The sequence below is a fragment of the Vipera berus genome (genome assembly GCF_964194415.1).
Source record: "Vipera berus genome assembly, chromosome: Z".
NCBI lineage: Eukaryota > Metazoa > Chordata > Lepidosauria > Squamata > Viperidae > Vipera > Vipera berus.
Window position 1 is genome coordinate 110,079,229 of NC_138205.1, and position 20,367 is coordinate 110,099,595.

The window sequence follows — 20,367 nt, forward strand, 5'->3', positions numbered from 1 at the left end:
GATGGTAGAATAAAACCCCAAAGCACTTTTATAAAGTATTTATTTTTGGTAACAGTTATATTGGTTAGTGTGTCTTGCCAAAAAGTGCTGTTTCTCTTGCCACAGCATTCAGATAGACCAGGTTGCTCATTCAGCAGTATAATGTGAATAAAGCAATTTACTAGAGTATTGGTGCACCTGTCATTGCTGGAGGGCAAATAGGCGAGCGATTCCAAGGGGAACTGATATTTTTTTTCTTTTAGGCACTGTGTCAATTTCATATCCTAAGGCTACAAATCTGATTTGTAAGCGGTTATATTCCTGGTTGTATTGGACTTTAAAATACCATTTTTATAATCATAAGAGAGACATGTTTTTGAAAAAACATCCCTATAAATTCATCAAGTTTTTATAGAAAATATTCTAATTTTCACAGAGTTATACAAGGTCAGTATAGCTGTGATCACAGCTATGATCACAGGGCATTCAAATTGGACAAAAACTATAATATTACAGTATCATTAGTAAAGTATAATTTTAGGAAGTCAATTATTTCTCTGAATATCATGTCTAAGTAGCAGTATTTGCCTAACTGAAGTGGGTTTAAAAAAATTAAAACATTTTATTAATTTTATAATTTTACAATCATGAATACTTAATAAACAACATGTTGTCTGGGTCCATTGGTCATTCAATGGTATATATTAACTTTCTCAGTCTACTTCGAATACTACACCATCCAGCGCTTCTTTGATCCTCTCTTCTTCTGGTGGCATGCATTTTTCCACACTGGGCAAATACAATTTTTGTTACTGTTAATACATATACAATTAAATATAGACATTTTCATCATATTTTTATGGTATTGTACATAATATCAATATTGTAGTCTATAATATCTTTTCTAGCCAAAAAGTATCTCAATTGCATTTGCACTTAAAATCCATTTGTTCCCGCTTTTTAAAAAAAAACAACCCATCAATGTTCAAAATATCTCTATTGCTTATAATTTTCTCATAATATATTATATTTGGGTAACCAAAAGCCTCCCTTATTCAAACCTTTTTAGAATTTTCATATTTCCCATCTCATAACAAGATATAATCTAGTTAGAAATCCTATCCTTCTAGTTATAATAATACTTTTATTTCTAACAGTTATTTATTTTCTTAATCATATTCAAACATCTGTTAAATAATATAATATCCCATCTCTATTGCTTATAGTTTTCTCATAGTAAATTTTCTTTGGGTAACCAAAGGTTTCCCTTATTCAGATCCTCTTGGCATTTTCATATTTCCCTTCTCATACCAAAATATAGTATTCTAGCTCCATATCTTATCTTTCTAGTTATAATAATACTTTTATTTCTAACAATTATCTGTTCTCTGAGCCTTCTATTTTCTGGTTTACTGGTTCCTTCTTTGTAATCATTTTATTGGTCTTTATAGTCCAATCTATTTTGAGATTTTAAAAATTTCAGTCAATTATCATTTGAAGTCCAAATTGGCCAGCCAGCCAGTCAGTCCATCTTACTGCCTCCCCTTCATGGATTACTGCCTTGTAGTGGCGAAGGGGCTTGCGTAATTCAATGAAGCTATGAGCTATGCCGTGCAGGGACACCCAAGACGGACAGGTCATAGCCGAGAGTTCTGACAAAACGTGATCCACTGGAGAAGGAAATGGCAACCCACTCCAGTATCTTTGCCATGAAAAGCCAACTAGATGGTACCGCCCCAGACGCCTAATGGATCCTGAGAGATTCCAAGCGGCGCTGGGGTCTCCACCTGCCTCCATTGCTCACAGCTCGGCGGATGCCTTAGTGGAAGCCTGGGAAAGGGCAGCCACTGAGGCACTCGACCGGGTTGTACCCTTGCGGCCCCTGACCCGGCGCAGATCCCAGCGAGCTCCATGGTTCTCCGCGGAGCTCCGGGAGATGAAGCGTCGGAAACGGGGCCTAGAGAGCTGCTGGAGGTCCAGCCGATCTGAACCCGACCGATTGCGGTTAAGAACCTACATTAGGTCTTATCTCGCTGCGATGAGGGAGGCGAGGTGTAATTACTTCTCCACCCTCATCGCGTCCGCAGATAATCGCCCGGCCGCCTTGTTTAGGGTGACTCGCTCCCTTCTTAATCAGGAGGTGAGGGAGGATCCCTTGCAGGGTCGTGCCGAGGAGTTTGGTCAACATCTGTCGGATAAAATCGCTCGGATTCGGACCGGTTTGGACTCCAGCTGGGCAGAGTCTGACGATCAGGACACAGGCGGTCTTGTCAATGTTATCTGGGAGGAGTTTGATTCTGTGACCCCTGATGAAGTGGACAGGATTATGGGGAAGCTGAGTTCCACCACATGTTTATTGGACCCGTGCCCTTCTTGGCTGGTTTATGCAGCTAGGGAGAGGACACGAGGCTGGCTCCAGGCGGTTATATCTGCTTCTTTGAGTGAGGGTTGTTTCCCCACCATCTTGAAGGAGGCGGTGGTGAGACCTCTCCTCAAGAAGCCTGCCTTGGACCCAGCTGTATTGAACAACTTTCGTCCAGTCTCCAACCTTCGCTTTCTTGCGAAGGTTGTTGAGAGTGTGGTGGCGCATCAGCTCCCTCTGGTCCTGGATGAAGCAGATTATCTGGACCCTTACCAATCGGGTTTCAGGCCCGGGCACAGCACGGAGACGGCATTGGTCGCTCTGGTGAATGATCTCTGGAGGGCTCGGGATAGGGGGTATTCCTCTGTCCTAGTCCTATTAGACCTCTCGGCGGCTTTCGATACCATCGACCATGGTATCCTGCTGCAGCGTCTCAGGGGATTGGGAGTGGGAGGCACGGTTTTTCAGTGGTTCTCCTCCTATCTCCTGGGACGCTCGCAGTCGGTGTTGGCAGGGGGGCAGAGGTCGACCCCTAGGACTCTCGCTTGTGGAGTTCCTCAGGGGTCGGTCCTCTCACCTCTCCTGTTCAACATCTATATGAAACCGCTGGGTGAGATCATTCGTGGTTTTGGAGTTGGGTATCATCAATATGCTGATGATACCCAACTTTTTATTTCGATCCCAAACCACCCCAGTGATGCCCTCGCTGTGATGTCCCGTTGCCTGGAGGCGGTTCGGGTCTGGATGGGGAGGAACAGACTTCAACTCAACCCTGACAAGACTGAGTGGCTGTACATTCCGGCTTCCCGAGACACCTGGGATGTTCCACCTCTTTCTATGGGGGGTGAGCTTTTACCCCCTGTGGATAGGGCTCGCAACTTGGGAGTCCTCCTAGATTCACGACTCACTTTGGAGGATCACATAGTGGCCGTGACTAGGGGGGCTTTTGCCCAGGTTCGCCTGGTGCGCCAGTTGCGGCCCTATCTGGACCGGGAGGCCTTGTGTACGGTCACTCATGCGCTCGTGACCTCTCGCCTAGACTACTGTAACGCTCTCTACATGGGACTTCCCTTGAAGACTGCTCGGAGGCTCCAACTGGTACAGAATGCGGCCGTGAGAGTTGTCTTGGGAGTTTCCCGGTACTCCCATGTTACACCTTTGCTCCGTGAGCTGCATTGGTTACCAGTTGTCTTCCGGGTAAGGTTCAAGGTTTTGGTTATGATCTTTAAGTCCCTACATGGCATGGGTCCGCGATACCTCGAGGACCACCTGCTGCCGGCGTCGACTCCCCTCCGCCCTGTGCGCGCCCACAGAGAGGGCCTCCTCAGGGTGCCTCCTGTCAAGGAATGTCGACTGGTGGCCCCCAGGGGGAGGGCCTTCTCTGTGGGTGCTCCGGCGTTATGGAACCAACTGCCGGTTGAGCTCCGGATGGCATCAGACCTCCGATCCTTCCGTCGCGGGTTGAAGACCCATTTATTCGAACTAGCGGGTCTGGCCTGATGGGGGTACTTGGGTTTTTTATAGGTTTGTTTTATTATTCTGGTTTTAACTTGGGCATTAATTTAATTATCTTTTAATGTTTGTACTGTTGTTTATATTTATGCCCTGTGAACCGCCCTGAGTCCCTTTGGGAGAAGGGCGGTATAAAAATCTCAATAAATCTAAATCTAAATCTAAAACCCTATGGACAGTACCAAAAGGCAAAACGATATGACGCTGGAAGATGAGCCCCTCAGGTCGGAAGGCGTCCAATATGCTACTGGGGAAGAGCAGAGGGCTAGTACTAGTAGCGCCAGAAAGAATAAAGCGACTGGGCCAAAGACGAAAGGACGCTCAGCTGTGGATGTGTCTGGTGGTGAAAGGAAAGTCCGATGCTGTAAAGATTTTTTCTCCATAGGAACCTGGAATGTAAGATCCATGAATCAAGGAAAGCTGGACGTGGTCAAACAAGAGATGACAAGACTGAACATCGACATCTTAGGTATCAGCGAACTAAAATGGACAGGAATGGGTGAATTTAATTCAGATGACCATCAGGTATACTACTGCGGGCAAGAATCCCTCAGAAGAAATGGAGTAGCCTTCATAGTCAATAAAAGAGTAGGAAAAGCAATACTGGGATACAATCCTCAAAATGACAGAATGATCTCAGTTCGAATCCAAGGCAAACCATTCAATATCACAGTAGTCCAAGTCTATGCCCCAACCACCAGTGCTGAAGAGGATGAAATTGACCGGTTCTATGAAGCCCTACAGCACCTTATAGAACTAACACCAAAAAAATGATGTCCTTATCATCATGGGGGATTGAAATGCTAGAGTAGGAAGCCAAAAGATAACTGGAATAACAGGCAAGTTTGGCCTTGGAGTACAAAATGAAGCAGGGCACAGGCTGATAGAATTTTGTCAAGAGAATACGATGGTCATAGCAAACACTCTTTTCCAACAACCCAAGAGACGGCTCTACACATGGACATCACCAGACGGTCAACACAGAAATCAGATTGACTATATGCTCTGCAGCCAAAGATGGAGAAGCTCTATACAGTCAGTAAAAACAAGACCAGGACTGTGGCTCAGACCATGAGCTTCTCCTTGCAAAGTTTAAGCTTAAACTGAAGAAAGTAGGGAAAAGCACTAGGCCAGTCAGGTATGAATTAAATCATATCCCTGTTGAATATACAGTAGAGGTGACAAATAGATTTAAGGAATTAGATCTGATAGACAGAGTGCCTGAAGAACTATGGACAGAGGTTCGTGACATTGTACAAGAGGTAGCAACTAAAACCATCCCAAAGAAAAAGAAATGCAAGAAAGCAAAATGGCTGTCTGAGGAAGCTTTGCAAATAGCTGAGGAAAGGAGGGAAGCGAAAGGCAAGGGAGAAAAAGAAAGATACACCCAATTGAATGTAGAATTCCAGAGAATAGCTAGAAGAGATAAGAATGCCTTCTTAAATAAACAGTGCAAAGAAATAGAAGAAAACAATAGAATAGGGAGGACCAGAGATCTCTTCAAGAAAATTGGAGAGATGAAGGGAATGTTTCATGCAAAGATGGGCATGATAAAGGACCAAAATGGCAGGGACCTAACAGAGGCAGAAGAGAATAAGAAGAGGTGGCAAAATTACACAGAAGTACTATACGAGAACAAGCTTAATGTCCCTGATAACCACGATGAGGTGGTCACTGACCTCGAGCCAGACATCCTAGAATGTGAAGTGAAGTGGGCCTTAGGAAAGCTGAGCAACAACAAAGCTAGTGGAGGTGATAGTATTCCAGCTGAGCAATTCAAAATCTTAAAAGATGATGCAGTAGAAGTGCTACACTCAATTTGCCAGCAAATTTGGAAAACTCAACAGTGGCTACAGGATTGGAAAAGATCAGTTTACATTCCAATTCCAAAGAAAGGCAGTGCCAAAGAATGTTCAAACTGTCGCACCATTGCACTCATTTCACATGCTAGTAAAGTTATGCTTAAAATCCTACAAGCTAGACTCCAGCAGTATGTGGATCGAGAACTACCAGAAGTACAGGAAGGATTTCGAAGAGGCAGAGGAACTAGAGATCAAATTGCCAACATACGCTGGATCATGGAGAAAGCTAGGGAGTTCCAGAAAAACATCTACTTCTGCTTCATTGACTATGCTAAAGCCTTTGATTGTGTGGATCATAACAAACTGTGGCAAGTTCTTAAAGAGATGGGAGTACCAGACCATCTTATTTGTCTCTTGAGAAACCTATATGCGGGTCAAGAAGCAACAGTGAGAACTGGGCACGGAACCACTGATTGGTTCAAAATTGGGAAAGGAGTCCGGCAAGGCTGTATACTGTCGCCCTGCCTATTTAACTTATATGCAGAGCACATCATGAGAAAGGCAGGGCTAGATGAATCAAAAGTTGGAATTAAGATTGCCGGAAGAAATATCAACAACCTAAGATACGCAGATGATACCTCTCTAATGGCAGAAAGTGAAGAAGAACTAAAGAGCCTCTTGTTGCGGGTGAAGAAGGAGAGTGCAAAACTTGGGTTGAAACTTAACATTAAGAAAACCAAGATCATGGCATCTGGCCCTCTCAATTCCTGGCAAATAGATGGGGAAGAAATGGAGGTAGTGACAGATTTTATTTTCCTGGGCTCCAAGATCACTGCAGATGGGGACTGTAGCCAAGAAATTAAAAGACGCTTGCTCCTGGGGAGGAAAGCCATGGCAAATCTAGACAGCACACTAAAAAGCAGAGACATCACCCTGTCAACAAAAGTGCGTATAGTCAAGGCTATGGTCTTCCCAGTTGCAATGTATGGCAGTGAAAGTTGGACCATAAGAAAGGCTGAGCGCCAAAGAATTGAGGCCTTTGAACTATGGTGCTGGAGAAGACTCCTGCGAGTCCCTTGGACTGCAAGGCGATCAAACCGGTCAGTCCTAGAGGAGATCAACCCTGACTGCTCTTTAGAAGGCCAGATTCTGAAGCTAAAACTCAAATACTTTGGCCACCTAATGAGAAGGAAGGACTCACTGGAGAAGAGCCTAATGCTGGGAAAGATCGAGGGCAATAGAAGAAGGGGACGACAGAGAATGAGGTGGCTAGATGGAGTCACTGAAGCAGTAGGCGTGAGCTTAAATGGACTCCAGAAGATGGTAGAGGACAGGAAGGCCTGGAGGAATGTTGTCCATAGGGTCGCGATGGGTCGGACACGACTTCGCAGCTAATAACAACAAAGAAATATAAGGGGACGCGGTGGCTCAGTGGGTTAGGACGCTGAGCTTGTCGATCAGAAGGTCGGCAGTTTGGCGGGTTGAATCCCGAGTGCCGCGTAACAGAGTGAGCGCCTGTTACTCGTCCCAGCTTCTGCCAACCTAGCAGTTCGAAAGCACATAAAAATGCAAGTAGAAAAATAGGGACTGGAAGGTAACAGCGCTCCGTGTGCCTTTGGCGTCTAGTCATGCTGGCCACATGACCACGGAGACATCCTCAGACAAGCGCTGGCTCTTTGGCTTTGAAACGGAGATGAGCACCGGCCCCTAGAGTCAGAAACGACTAGCACGCATGTGCGGGGGAACCTTTACCTTTACCTTTTTAAAGAAATATAAGCAAAGTCCGGGTTTTTCTCTCTAATGAAAAAATATCCTTTCTGTTCAGTGAGAAAAGAAGCAAAAGTTATTCATCAATCAAAAGTTTTTAATCCAAAGTGTCCCATCTCCTCGATCAGTCATGCCTGTTTCTTCTACAGGGGAATAGTTCCACGACACAGCTCTAAAAAGTCAGTATTTATATTCATAATCCAAGCAGGCCAATTTCAAAATAGTTTGTCGTCTCTGCCATGCAGATAAGCAGCCCAAGTGTGTTTTTTTTCCTTCTCCAGCTGCAATCTTGAAAAGCGAAAGTTTCCAAGGACACCCAAAGTCTTATCTGAGCCTATGCTTCAGGCCAAATTTCCTTTAAGCATAATAAATTGTAGTGCCGTGTTTCGTCACTAGATGTTGTTAACGCCTTCTTCCAGCTTCAAACTTATATTGCAAACTTTTCAAGTCTCTTTTCTAAAAAGTCTCAAAAGCACTTTTAGTCCCAATTTCAAGGCTATATATTGATTCCAAATTAACCTTATAATTTTCTCGGTTTCCCCCCAAGCAGTTAGTTCACTGCTTTTTTTTTCCTGAGGGAATGGGGTGGAAATTCTCTTTCCCTCTCTTATTGGGGAGGATTCTTTGCTTTGGGCGGTTTTTTCCAGGAAAAAGTCTTAAAGTTATAAAGAGAGGATATAGTCTCACCCTGTTTCATCCATGTTGCTTGTTAGTGCTTATTTCCTTCTGTTGTCAGCAGCTTCTGGCTACACAAATGTAGCCAGTCTTTCCCCCACCGGTTTGGAGGGCTTCCGTGGATCAAACGGAAGGGCTCCCACCCATCTGTGATTAACGAGTCCTCTCAGGGGTGACTTTCTACTTTTTTTAGGTTCTCCAGCAGGGCAAAATCAAACATAGAAGATGGAGCCCCGTCTTCCTGTTCCATTACACTGCGACGTCAAACCAGAAGTCCGGTTTTTTTAAAAAAATATTAAAATAGTTCACATAACCAAAATATTTTTGCTTAATTCCTTGGTAGTAGAAAATGATGTATACTCAGAGGTTTTTTTTTTAGTTTCTTAGGTAATTTAATTACTCTTTTTTAAAAAAAAATACTGTTCAGAAAGCAATAGATGGACATTAATATTTATAGACCCCTGATTAATACAGGATATTTATAATTATGTAGCTGCATTCAAATGTGGAGAGCATCTTACATATTTATAAAAAATGTTAATAAAACTTCGATGGAATATGCTATGTCAGGTAGTGATATTACAGGGTATATATTAATGTACTTTTCTTTTATTCTTCCCAATCAATGCACTTTATTCATTAATATGTTTTGACAGAAAAGAAATAGAAAAGATTAATGTGGTAGGGACAAGGAGTGCTGTGAGGTATGATAGATTTGAATACATTGCTGGAACATTTAAATTTAATAGTGATGGATGATTACTGACTTCAGTGACAGGGAAGTGAATTAATGGCCACAAGTCCTTACTTACATTGTGGTAAAGTTAAATCATTTCTAGTTCTGAACGTCAACACTGGAGGCAAGAAATGAGATTTATGAATAGCAAAATTTCTTTAGTTAGAGGTGATTTTAAAAATCAAACTTTTGGGAACTTAAAATACAGTTTTTCATTTAGAATATGTTAATAGTAAATATTTGCTAAATATATTAGCAATGTGTAAGCCTCCCAGAATCATTTGATTGAGTTGGGCGATTATAGAAATTAAATGAACGAACGAGTGAGTGAGTGAATAAATTTGAATGTGATTCAGCGTTTATTTGCTGTGGAAATAATAGGCTACAAAATGACACCTCGAGTAATTATTTTACTTCTATTTATTTTCTAAAGATGTTCTTATCAGTTTGCTGAGATAGAAAAGAAGGACTTTTTAAAGTAGTGTCCTGGTTAAAAGTCTTGTAACCTCAAAGGATCAAAAACATCTAATTAAAAGCAACCATAAAGTTGTAGTGTCTGTTAAACAATATTCAAAGTTAGACCACAGTCTTCAAATATGCTTTGAATCCTGAACATTCTCATTTTGAAAATTCAGTTGTTACAAGAACTATTTTTTCTTACCTAGTAATGAATAATATTAAATAAATTTAGAGAATATAACTGATTAATATACAAACTGAAATCTATAAATGCCAAGTGGTGACATGCAAAATACTATAATTAAAATATCTAGAAGAGCATATTTCCCATTATCTGAATAAGATTTAAAATAAGGTAGTCTAGTCCTGATGAATAATAATAAATAATAATAAACCTTTATTGTCAAAGTACAACATATGTACATTGAGATTAGCTGAGCCTCCCCCCGTGCTCTCTCCCCCCAACACACAGTGACAACAAACCCTCCATCCTACCACACCATGTGAACCAACTACACCACACACCGGCCTCCCAAGTCAATTCTGCATAAGATTATGTCCCATTTAAAAGCCTAACAGCCCACGGATAAAAGCTATTTTTCAGCCTGTTGGTACGGCTGGCTATATTCCTATATCTCCTACCGGATGGTAGGATAGTAAAGAGATACCGTCCAGGGTGTGAGTCATCCCTGAGAATCTTCCTCACTCTTCCAAGGCAACGAGCCCTGGCGATGTCATCCAGTGGTGTCAGGGAACAGCCCACAATGTCTTGTGCTGTGCTCACTACCCTCTGTAATACTTTCCTGTCCGTGGCTGTCAGACCAGCATACCAAACCACAATACCATACGAGAGGATGCTCTCTATAGTAGACTGGTAAAAGAGGGTCATTAGCTGTTGTTCTACCCTGTTCTTCTGCAAGACCCTAAGAAAATGAAGCCTCTGTTGGGCCTTTCTAGCCACCTGGGTTGTGTTAACTTGCCAGGTCAGATCTTCACAGAGATAGACTCCCAGAAATTTAAAGGCGGAAACTCTCTCTACACAGTCCTCCCCAATGTAAAGTGGGGCAGGTTCCTCCTTTTTTCTCCAGAAGTCTAACACCATCTCTTTCATCTTGCCGATGTTTAGGTGCAAGTTGTTACTACACCATATGGATAGTTTTTGTACCTCCGCCCTATATGCTGTCTCATCCCCACCTGTAATAAGACCCACCACAGTTGTATCATCTGCGAACTTGATTATCGCAGTGGATGGGTTAGATGATACACAATCATAAGTGTATAAAGAGTACAGGTAGGGGCTAAGCACACAGCCCTGTGGTGTGCCGGTGCAAAGCTTCAGGGGGGTGGACAAAGCAGACCCGACCCTCACTGTTTGTAACTGATCCCTAAGAAAGTCTTGAATCCAATCGCAGATGGCGGGGGAGAATTTCAAGTCAGTCAGCTTCTCGATGAGAATGCTCAGCAAAATGGTGTTGAAAGCTGAGCTGTAGTCAACAAAAAGCATCCTGACATAACTTCAAGGTTTCTCGAGATGACTTGCTACAGAGTGTAAAGCAGTAGCTATGGCATCGTCTGTCGACCTATTTCCCCTGTAGGCAAATTGATGTTTATCAAAGTCCAGTGGGAGGCATGTCCTAAGATGTTGGAGAACCAATCTTTTGAAGCATTTCATGACTACAGACGTTAATGCAATAGGTCTGTAGTCATTCAGGCACTCAACTGCAGTTTTCTTGGGGACTGGGACTATGGTAGCTGCTTTCAAGCACGATGGTACGCATGCCGTTTGCAAGGAGATGTTAAAAATCCTTGTAAGGACCCCTGCTAATTGATTGGCACAATTCCTGACCACTATCCCCAGCACCACATCTGGGCCTGCGGCTTTGCTGGGATTCACAGCCTTCAATACAGCTCTCACTGTAAAATTACATGTAAAATATTATTACATGTAAAATATGCCTCAATATTTTATTTTATTTTTATTTTTCTATCTTCATTACTTCACAGTGAAGTATAATGAACAAGGTGGCAAATATTCATAATATTATTCTTTTCCCTCACAGCTCTGAGATATAGGTGTTTTTGACAATTTGTTTTTACAAATTCCAGCAATCACAACTGGAACAGTATAGAATATTGATAAAATATATCAGAATGAAAAGGGGCAAAAATGGAGAAAATACTAATAGAATACCACAAATCCCCTCCCAAATTTTCAGCTGAATTATAATTTTAATGTAAGTTAATGCTATAGATATTAGTAAATATTTAGAGAGACACAATATTAACTTAATTTATATTATTTTAATAAAATTGAATTTGTTGCCTCATCCCAATTTGTTATTTTTGTCTTACTTCATTCATTTTTATAAATTTGACTTTGGCATGCCAGTCTTTCATGAGAGTGAATTCTCATACAGGTGAGGAGGCTTCTGTTGTGTAAATATTGTTCAAGATGTAAGCCCAGATGCAACAGTGTGCACTCCACCTCCACAATGAGTGCAGGAGAAAGTAAATACGGTATTAACTACTTTAAATGAAATATATAAGCTACACATTAGAAAATGAAGTTATTAGGAATGTTGTGCTGTCACCCTAAACATTTTTCTAATAAGTCTATTCACAGTTCAGAGAGACTTTTTTCTTGTTCATTTGTTTGTTTCAAGTCTGGCTTGTTGCTTCAGAGTTCTGACAACAATACTTTGCATTTTTATTTTGATATTTTGTTCTTTCTGTAAAAAAAAAGTCAAGCTAAACATGCATATGTGGCTAACTCACTCCTCAGGGAACTTCTGTCTCACCAGAATGTGTGCTTTGGGCTATTCTATGCGTAGTGTTATATGGTGCCTGTTGATGGCTGGCCAATAAGTCGTTAGCTGTTGTTTTCTTGTACTGCCAAGTCTTTGGCTCCTGATTACGTGATAACCTGGCAGTAAATTAGCACTACTGTTGACGGACAAGAGGCCCATTTTCTCAGGCTTCAGTCATTTATCTGGCTATTTTTGTACCTGTTTGCACAATAGCCTTAGTAGTTGTGAAATTGAATATATGTCCTTGTTCATTGCAATGTGAGGCTACCAATGAATTTGGATCTCCTCGTATGACTGCTTGCTTGTGTTCTTGCAGTCCAGTGGTTAGCTTCCTCCCCTCTGTTCTACATAATCACAGGGCAATCCATGCAGGGTTATCTAACAGATTACATTAGAAGTATCTCTCGCCTCCAAACGATCTGTGTAATACATGATTTGTCCTTGTATGGTAGCCTCTGGGCAGTGTGCATTGCCCACTTGCATGCTGATTTACCATCAGCTTAATAAGTACTCAGGAGCCAAGGACTTGGCAGCACAAGAAAACAACAGCTAACAACTTACTGGCCAGCCATCAACACCCCAATAACAACCAAAAAGCCACAGGCAACCAGGCACCATATAAATACCACATAAATGCTATGCATAGAATAGCCAAAGCACACATTCTTGTGAGAGAGAAGTTCCTAAGGATGGCCTCCAGCATGAGTCAGAAAGCTCGGAAGTTTAAACTTTTGATCCCGGTGACTGATCCAGATTGCAACATTATCCTGGGACAGGTATATCTGCCTTCATTTGTGTAGGTCCATAATGTTGGCTTGAACTCAAAGAAAATATTTAATTGAGCCCAATCCTTTATTTGCTTACACTAATGGACAGAATCTTGCCAAACTAAAGCTATAACTTTCTAACTTACTAGAGGTATCCTGAGAGATTCTAGGGCATGGCTACCCTGAACCTCTTCTCCCCTATTCACCCAGCTTGGGACTACACAATCTCTTCATTTGAGCCTCTCTCTGGAAAAAACTATATGGTGCCAAAACTCTAAATGCACGCATGCACACACATGCATGTGTGTGTGTGTGCGCGCATGCACACACACAGCTTCTCCAGGTGCACATTCCATCACAATAAGCATAATAGTAGTGTATAGACTCCATATAATAGCTGTTTTATAAGGTGAGCCTCAGTCAGTGTTATTTCCTGTTACCCACCTCTCTTACTTACACACAGATCTTGTTTTCTGGCCTTATTTATCCCCTCTATTCTTATTTTCAGAGGTCAGAATCCAGTACCCACTTCCACAAATCTTATTGAACTCAGTTACTGTGAAACATATCTAGCTAGGAGAACTTGGCTCATTTTATCTTTTCCTAGTCACATGAGAAAAAGAACATGTATCCAGCTGTAAGAATTCAGGGAGACATGGTGGGTAGAAATCTCTGCTCATGATTTTGGTTGTCCCTATTGATACTTCCTTGGCCATTATTGGAACCTTAATCAATTAAGGTAATATCTGAAAATGAATGGGGAAGTGGGGAGGTAATGAGAAAGGAGGTTGAGCGTGAAAAACAGTTCAAGTATAGAAGAGAAATAATATGGCTTTGGACTAGAAAGGAATGCAGAAAAATAAGTAAGAGGTAGAAGTGGGGAGGATGGAGGTTAATAGGAAGGAAAAATAAGGATGCTAAAGGATTTTGGAGGGGAGAGAAGTGCTTAAGACTAGATATTGAGAAGAAAAGAAACAATAAAGCTTAGCAATTGAGAAGGCAGAGAAAGTGAATGAGCTGTGAGAGAAAAAGATTAGACTGGACAGCAACATACTGTTCAGGCCCAGGTACATGGAAGGGAGTCTGTAAGCAGTGTTTTTTAAGTAGTTTTTTTCCTGTCTGGGATTTGGGATGAAGAATTTTCTGGAACAAATTAAATATATTATTTAGAAAGGATCCTGCTCTTAAATTTACTAAGAGCTTTGTTCGTCAACATTTGCAGCACAGCATTCACTAGTATCAGTTTTCATTCTCTTGAAGTACTTATTAAGCTATCAAGAGTTCATATCTGGCAGCATGTCAGCAGCATTTCAAATTGGGAGTAAGGATAGCAAAAATGGTATCTATAGCCTCTAGTTATTACCTTTAGGCTTAGTCACAATGGCCAGAAATAAGTAAGGAAGTTCCTTCACTGCAAATATGTTGTCAGAAACCAGTTTGGTTTTTTTTAAAAAATAATAATGAATCTGCCCTTGTGAATATTGTGTGGCTAAGATCCTAAATATACTATACTTGTATTCAGACATTTTGATGGAATCGTGAAATGATTTGCTGAATCAGACCAAAAGCTTATTCAGTGCAGAATCCTGTTTTCTATTGTTAATTAAATGCATAGAAATGTTGTCAGAATGTCTCTGACAAATAGTTTAGAAATCCTTTTCTAATCTAGTTGTCAGAGACATTCAAAAATGTTCTACCTCCAATTCTGAAGACACCAGCAAACTTCTCATAACAAAAATGTATGTATTTCTTTGTACTTGGAGAGACTTCAAAATAATAGAGCACTATTAGATACCATACCAAGTATAAATTGTTGCTAATTACTTCTAAAAATTGGAACAGGGAACCCCATTGCTAAAAGGTGCAGTCATAAGGTCATGGTCCCATGGCTATGCTGACATGTGACAGCAGTTCTGGTAGTCTCAAGTTTGTATTAGGTGAATCCTGCATAGTCATGTTTGCCATTTATGGGCTTCTGTTAACTTCCCATTGACTTTGCTTGTTGAAAGCCAGTAGCATAGGTTATTAATGGCAATCACATGACCACAGGATGCTGTGATCTCATATTTGCAAGCAGATTACGAAGCGCCTGAATCATCATCATAGGGATGCTACTACAGTCTCAATTACGACAATTCATCTTAAGTCCCTCACATTCAGCACCGTTGTAACATTGAATAGTCACTGTTAATTAAGGATTACTTACACTACATATTCTGACCAAATCAGAATATGTTTAACTTTAGTCAAACATTTTATGTTGGAAGCTTGGTTATTCATTTAACACTAGGGATGTTTGATCTCTCCAGTAAAGAAATGTTTTGCTGAATAAGAAGATGATACGTTGTGGATTATTTTCAGAGAGTTCTACTTGATTTTTAAATCAGAAGTAGTGGGTTAATAATTGTTTTTAAATAGTCAAGTCTTAATTTTGAAAGTAAATCGGAGGTCTTCACTATTTAACAATTGATGTATCCTTAGTCCAGAACTACATCGTACATGATAACATCTGCCTTTGCTTTGTTTATTGGGACAGCCATAATGTTCTTTACTAAATAATTATATTTTTCAGTCAGAAGACATTCAGATACAGGTAGTCCTTGACCTATAACTATTTCTTCAGCAGCCATTTAAAATTACAATTGTGCTGAATGAATGATGGTTACAACTGGTCCTTGAAGTTCCAGCCATCTCAATAACCCCGCAGTCATTACTATCTAGACACTTATCAATTTATGACAAGTTGGTTTCTTGCAAAAATGCCAAAAATTGTAGTCATGTGCCACAGGATGCTGCAAACAGCTATAAATGCAGGCTGTTGCCAAGTGCCAAAATGCGATCATATAAATGTGGGGGAGGGGGCGAGTCATCAGAACTTTGAAACCAGGTCATAAGTAACTTTGGCAAGGTCCATCATACACTTGGACCAGTCACTAAGCATCCAGTCATAAGTTGTATTTGTACTTGTAGCTTGGTATCATCATGCTGGTCAAAGTTCATAATAAAAATGTTTCTATTTCAGTTCCAGTTGCATCTGAATTATATCCTTTGTTTTCATATAACAATGTTACTGGAAATGATAAATTTAATGCTTGATTTTTAAGTAATTATTTTCATAGTAAATTATTATTGAATATTAATCTCTATATTTGGGAAGTCTTGATGCTTAAAGTTATCCAGCCACATTTGACTGGATTTGGCTTACCTAAATCATACAGATTTTCCAAGTTACTTTAGATTAAATCAATATTATTTTATGAGATACTATACATACATATTTGAATATTTTTTCCTCCTAGAGCCTACCAACTGTGCTTTTGTGAGAATTTTATGTACTGACATTTTACTAGTGCCCTTTGCTGGGGTTCCTTGTCTCTCTTCACCCCTGATATTGTGACAACATTATAGAAGACTGTCTATAAGAGACAGAGTAAATGTGGCTTATTTCACACCTCTTGCTGGAAAAAAATCCCCACAGAGGTGAAAAGGGGAAAACAAGATCTTCCCTGTTGCCCATTACACAGTTTAAAAAAAAAAGAATTTCAGCTGGTGGGCAAAAAACAAAAAAAAACAAAACCATCACCCAGCAAATGGAGAACAATAAGAGTTTCTCAGACTGCTTTATAGCAGCTGGAGTACCGTATATACTTGAGTATAAGCCGAATTTTCCAGCCCACTTTTTGGGCTGAAAAATCCACTTCGGCTTATACTCCAGTGAACAAAAAAAAAGAACTTCCACCCCCCAGTTTGGAGAGCTGCTGCTTTCATCAAACATGGACGAAGGCAGCAGCTCTCCAAACGGGCTGCGGCGGTTTGGAGAGCTGCGCGCGCAGCTCCGCCGCCACCTCTGCAAGCCTCCGCTGAGAGAATGGGGCGGTGGAAGCTTGCCACCCATTTTCTCGGTGAAGACTTCTTTCGGGGGATGCAGCCTCTGTCACCCCCTTCTCTCAGCTGGGCAGCTGAGAGAAAGGGGCGGCAGAGGCTGCATCCCCCGAAAGAAGTCTTCGCCAAGAAAATCTCAGCGCCCATTTTCTCGGCGAAGACTTCTTTCGGGGGATCCAGCCTCTGCCGCCCCCTTCTCTCAGCTGCCCGGGCAGCTGAGAGAAAGGGGCGGCAGAGGCTGCATCCCCCGAAAGAAGTCTTCGCCGAGAAAATGGGCGCTGAGACGCCTCATTCTCTCGCTCAGCGGAGACTTCTTTCGTGAGATCCAGCCTCTGCCGTGCTGCACCGAGAGAACAGCAAGCCGCCCCATTCTCTCGGCGGAGCACGCCATCGCCCCATTCTCTCGGCGGCTTGCCACCCCGTTCTCTCATCTCAGCAGAGACGTCTTTCGGGGGATCCAGCCTCCAGCTGCTGCATTTCCCAGCCTCGGCTTATACTCGAGTCAATAACTTTTTCCAGTTTTGGGGGGTAAAATTAGGGGTCTCGGCTTATGCTCGAGTCGGCTTATACTCAAGTATATACGGTAATTAAAAATCTGGTGCATGACAGATTCATATATCGTTGTTGTTAGTTCCGAAGTCGTGTCCAACCCATTGCGACCCCATGGACAATGTTCCTCCAGGCCTTCCTGTCCTCTACCATCTTCTGGAGTCCATTAAGGCTCACACCTACTGCTTCAGCCACCTCATTCTCTGTCGTCCCCTTCTTCTCTTCTCCCCAACCTTTCCCAGCATTAGGCTCTTCTCCAGTGAGTCCTTCCTTCTCATTAGGTGGCCAAAGTATTTGAGTTTCAACTTCAGGATGTGGCCTTCTAAAGAGCAGTCAGGGTTGATCTCCTCTAGGACTGACCAGTTTGATCGCCTTGGAGTCTTCTCCAGCACTATAGTTCAAAGGCCTCAATTCTTTGGCACTCAGCCTTTCTTATGGTCAAACATTCACAGCCATACATTGCAACTGGGAAGACCATAGCCTTGACTATACGTACTTTTGTTGGCAGGGTGATGTCTCTGCTTTTTAGTGTGCTGTCTAGATTTGCTATGGCTTTCATCCCCAGGAGCAAGCGTCTTTTAATTTTGGAGCCCAGGAAAATAAAATCTGTCACTACCTCCATTTCTTCCCCATCTATTTGCCAGGAATTGAGAAGGCCAAATGCCATGATCTTGGTTTTCATAATGTTTAGTTTCAAGCCAACTTTTGCACCTTCCTTCTTCACCCGCAACAAGAGGCTCTTTAGTTCCTCTTCACTTTCTGCCATTAGAGTGGTATCATCTGCATACCTTAGATTGTTGATATTTCTTCCAGCAATTTTAATTCCAACTTTTGATTCATCTAGCCCTGCCTTTCTCATGATGAGCTCTGCATATAAGTTAAACAGGCAGGGCGACAGTATACAGCCTTGCCGGACTCCTTTCCCAATTTTGAACCAATTCATGGTTCCGTGTCCAGTTCTCACTGTTGCTTCTTGACCCACATATAGGTTTCTCAAGAGACAAATAAGATGGTCTGGTACTCCCATCTCTTTAAGAACTTGCCACAGTTTGCTGTGATCCACACAGTCAAAGCCTTTAGCATAGTCAATAAAGCAGAAGTAGATGTTTTTCTGGAACTCCCTAGCTTTCTCCATGATCCAGCGTATGTTGGCAATTTGATCTCTAGTTCCTCTGCCTCTTCGAAATCCTTCCTGTACTTCTGGTAGTTCTCGATCCACATACTGCTGGAGTCTAGCTTGTAGGATTTTAAGCATAACTTTACTAGCATGTGAAATGAGTGCAATGGTGCGACAGTTTGAACATTCTTTGGCACTGCCTTTCTTTGGAATTGGAATGTAAACTGATCTTTTCCAATCCTGTGGCCACTGTTGAGTTTTCCAAATTTGCTGGCAAATTGAGTGTAGCACTTCTACTGCATCATCTTTTAAGATTTTGAATTGCTCAGCTGGAATACTATCACCTCCACTAGCTTTGTTGTTGCTCAGCTTTCCTAAGGCCCACTTCACTTCACATTCTAGGATGTCTGGCTCGAGGTCAGTGACCACCTCATCGTGGTTATCAGGGACATTAAGCTCGTTGTCATATAGTGCTTCTGTGTAATTTTGCCACCTCTTCTTATTCTCTTCTGCCTCTGTTAGGTCCCTGCCATTTTGGTCCTTTATCATGCCCATTTTTGCATGAAACATTACCTTCATCTCTCCAATTTTCTTGAAGAGATCTCTGGTCCTCCCTATTCTATTGTTTTCTTCTATTTCTTTGCACTGTTTATTTAAGAAGGCATTCTTATCTCTTCCAGCTATTCTCTGGAATTCTACATTCAATTGGGCGTATCTTTCTTTTTCTCCCTTGCCTTTCGCTTCCCTCCTTTCCTCAGCTATTTGCAAAGCTTCCTCAGACAGCCATTTTGCTTTCTTGCATTCCTTTTTCTTTGGGATGGTTTTAGTTGCTACCTCTTGTACAATGTTGTGAACCTCTGTCCATAGTTCTTCAGGCACTCTGTCTATCAGATCTAATTCCTTAAATCTATTTGTCACCTCTACTGTATATTCAACAGGGATATGATTTAGTTCATACCTAAGTGGCCTACTGCTTTTCCCTACTTTCTTCAGTTTAAGCCTAAATTTTGCAATGAGAAGCTCATGGTCTGAGCCACAGTCAGCTCCTGGTCTTGTTTTTACTGACTGTAGAGCTTCTCCGTCTTTGGCTGCAGAGCACATAGTCAATCTGATTTCTTTGTTGACTGGTTGGGGCATAGACCTGGACTACTGTGATATTGAATGGTTTGCCTTGGATTCGAACTGAGATCATTCTGTCATTTGGGGGATTGTATCCCAGTATTGCTTTTCCTACTCTTTTATTGACTATGAAGGCTACTCCATTTCTTCTGAGGGATTCTTGCCCGCAATAGTATTCCTGATGGTCATCTGAATTAAATTCACCCATTCCTGTCCTTTTTAGTTCGCTGATTCCTAAGATGTCGATGTTCAGTCTTGTCATCTCTTGTTTGACCATGTGCAGCTTGCCTTGATTCATGGATCTTACATTTCAGGTTCCTATGGAGAAAAATCTTTACAGCATCGGACTTTCCTTTCATCACCAGATACATCCACAACTGAGCGTCCTTTCGGCTTTGGCCCAGTCGCTTCATTCTTTCTGACGCTACTAGTACTAGCCCTCTGCTCTTCCCCAGTAGCATATTGGACGCCTTCCGACCTGAGGGTCTCATCTTCCAGCGTCATATCATTTTGCCTTTTGGTACTGTCCGTGGGGTTTTCATGGCAAAGATACTTCTCCAGTGGATCACGTTTTGTCAGAACTCTCTGCTATGACTTATCCATCTTGGGTGGCCCTGCACGACATAGCTCATAGCTTCATTGAATTACGCAAGCCCCTTCACCACGACAAGGCAATAATCCATGAAGGGGTCAGATATCCTACTTCATGTATTACTAGTTCCCAGAGATCAGTCTGTCGATGGGAGTGGTCTCATTATCTGAGCAAGCAAAGAATTATTCTTACATGAAGGTTGTAATACTATACTTAATTATCCAAAACAGTTGCATTAAGCT

General features: G+C 41.8%; 1 protein-coding gene across 6 annotated transcripts in view; it reads left to right on the forward strand.

Moving 5' to 3' along the window:
* Positions 1-20,367, forward strand: part of CDK14 (cyclin dependent kinase 14) — a 289,922-nt gene that overhangs the window by 190,415 nt on the left and 79,140 nt on the right. The window lies entirely within an intron of this gene.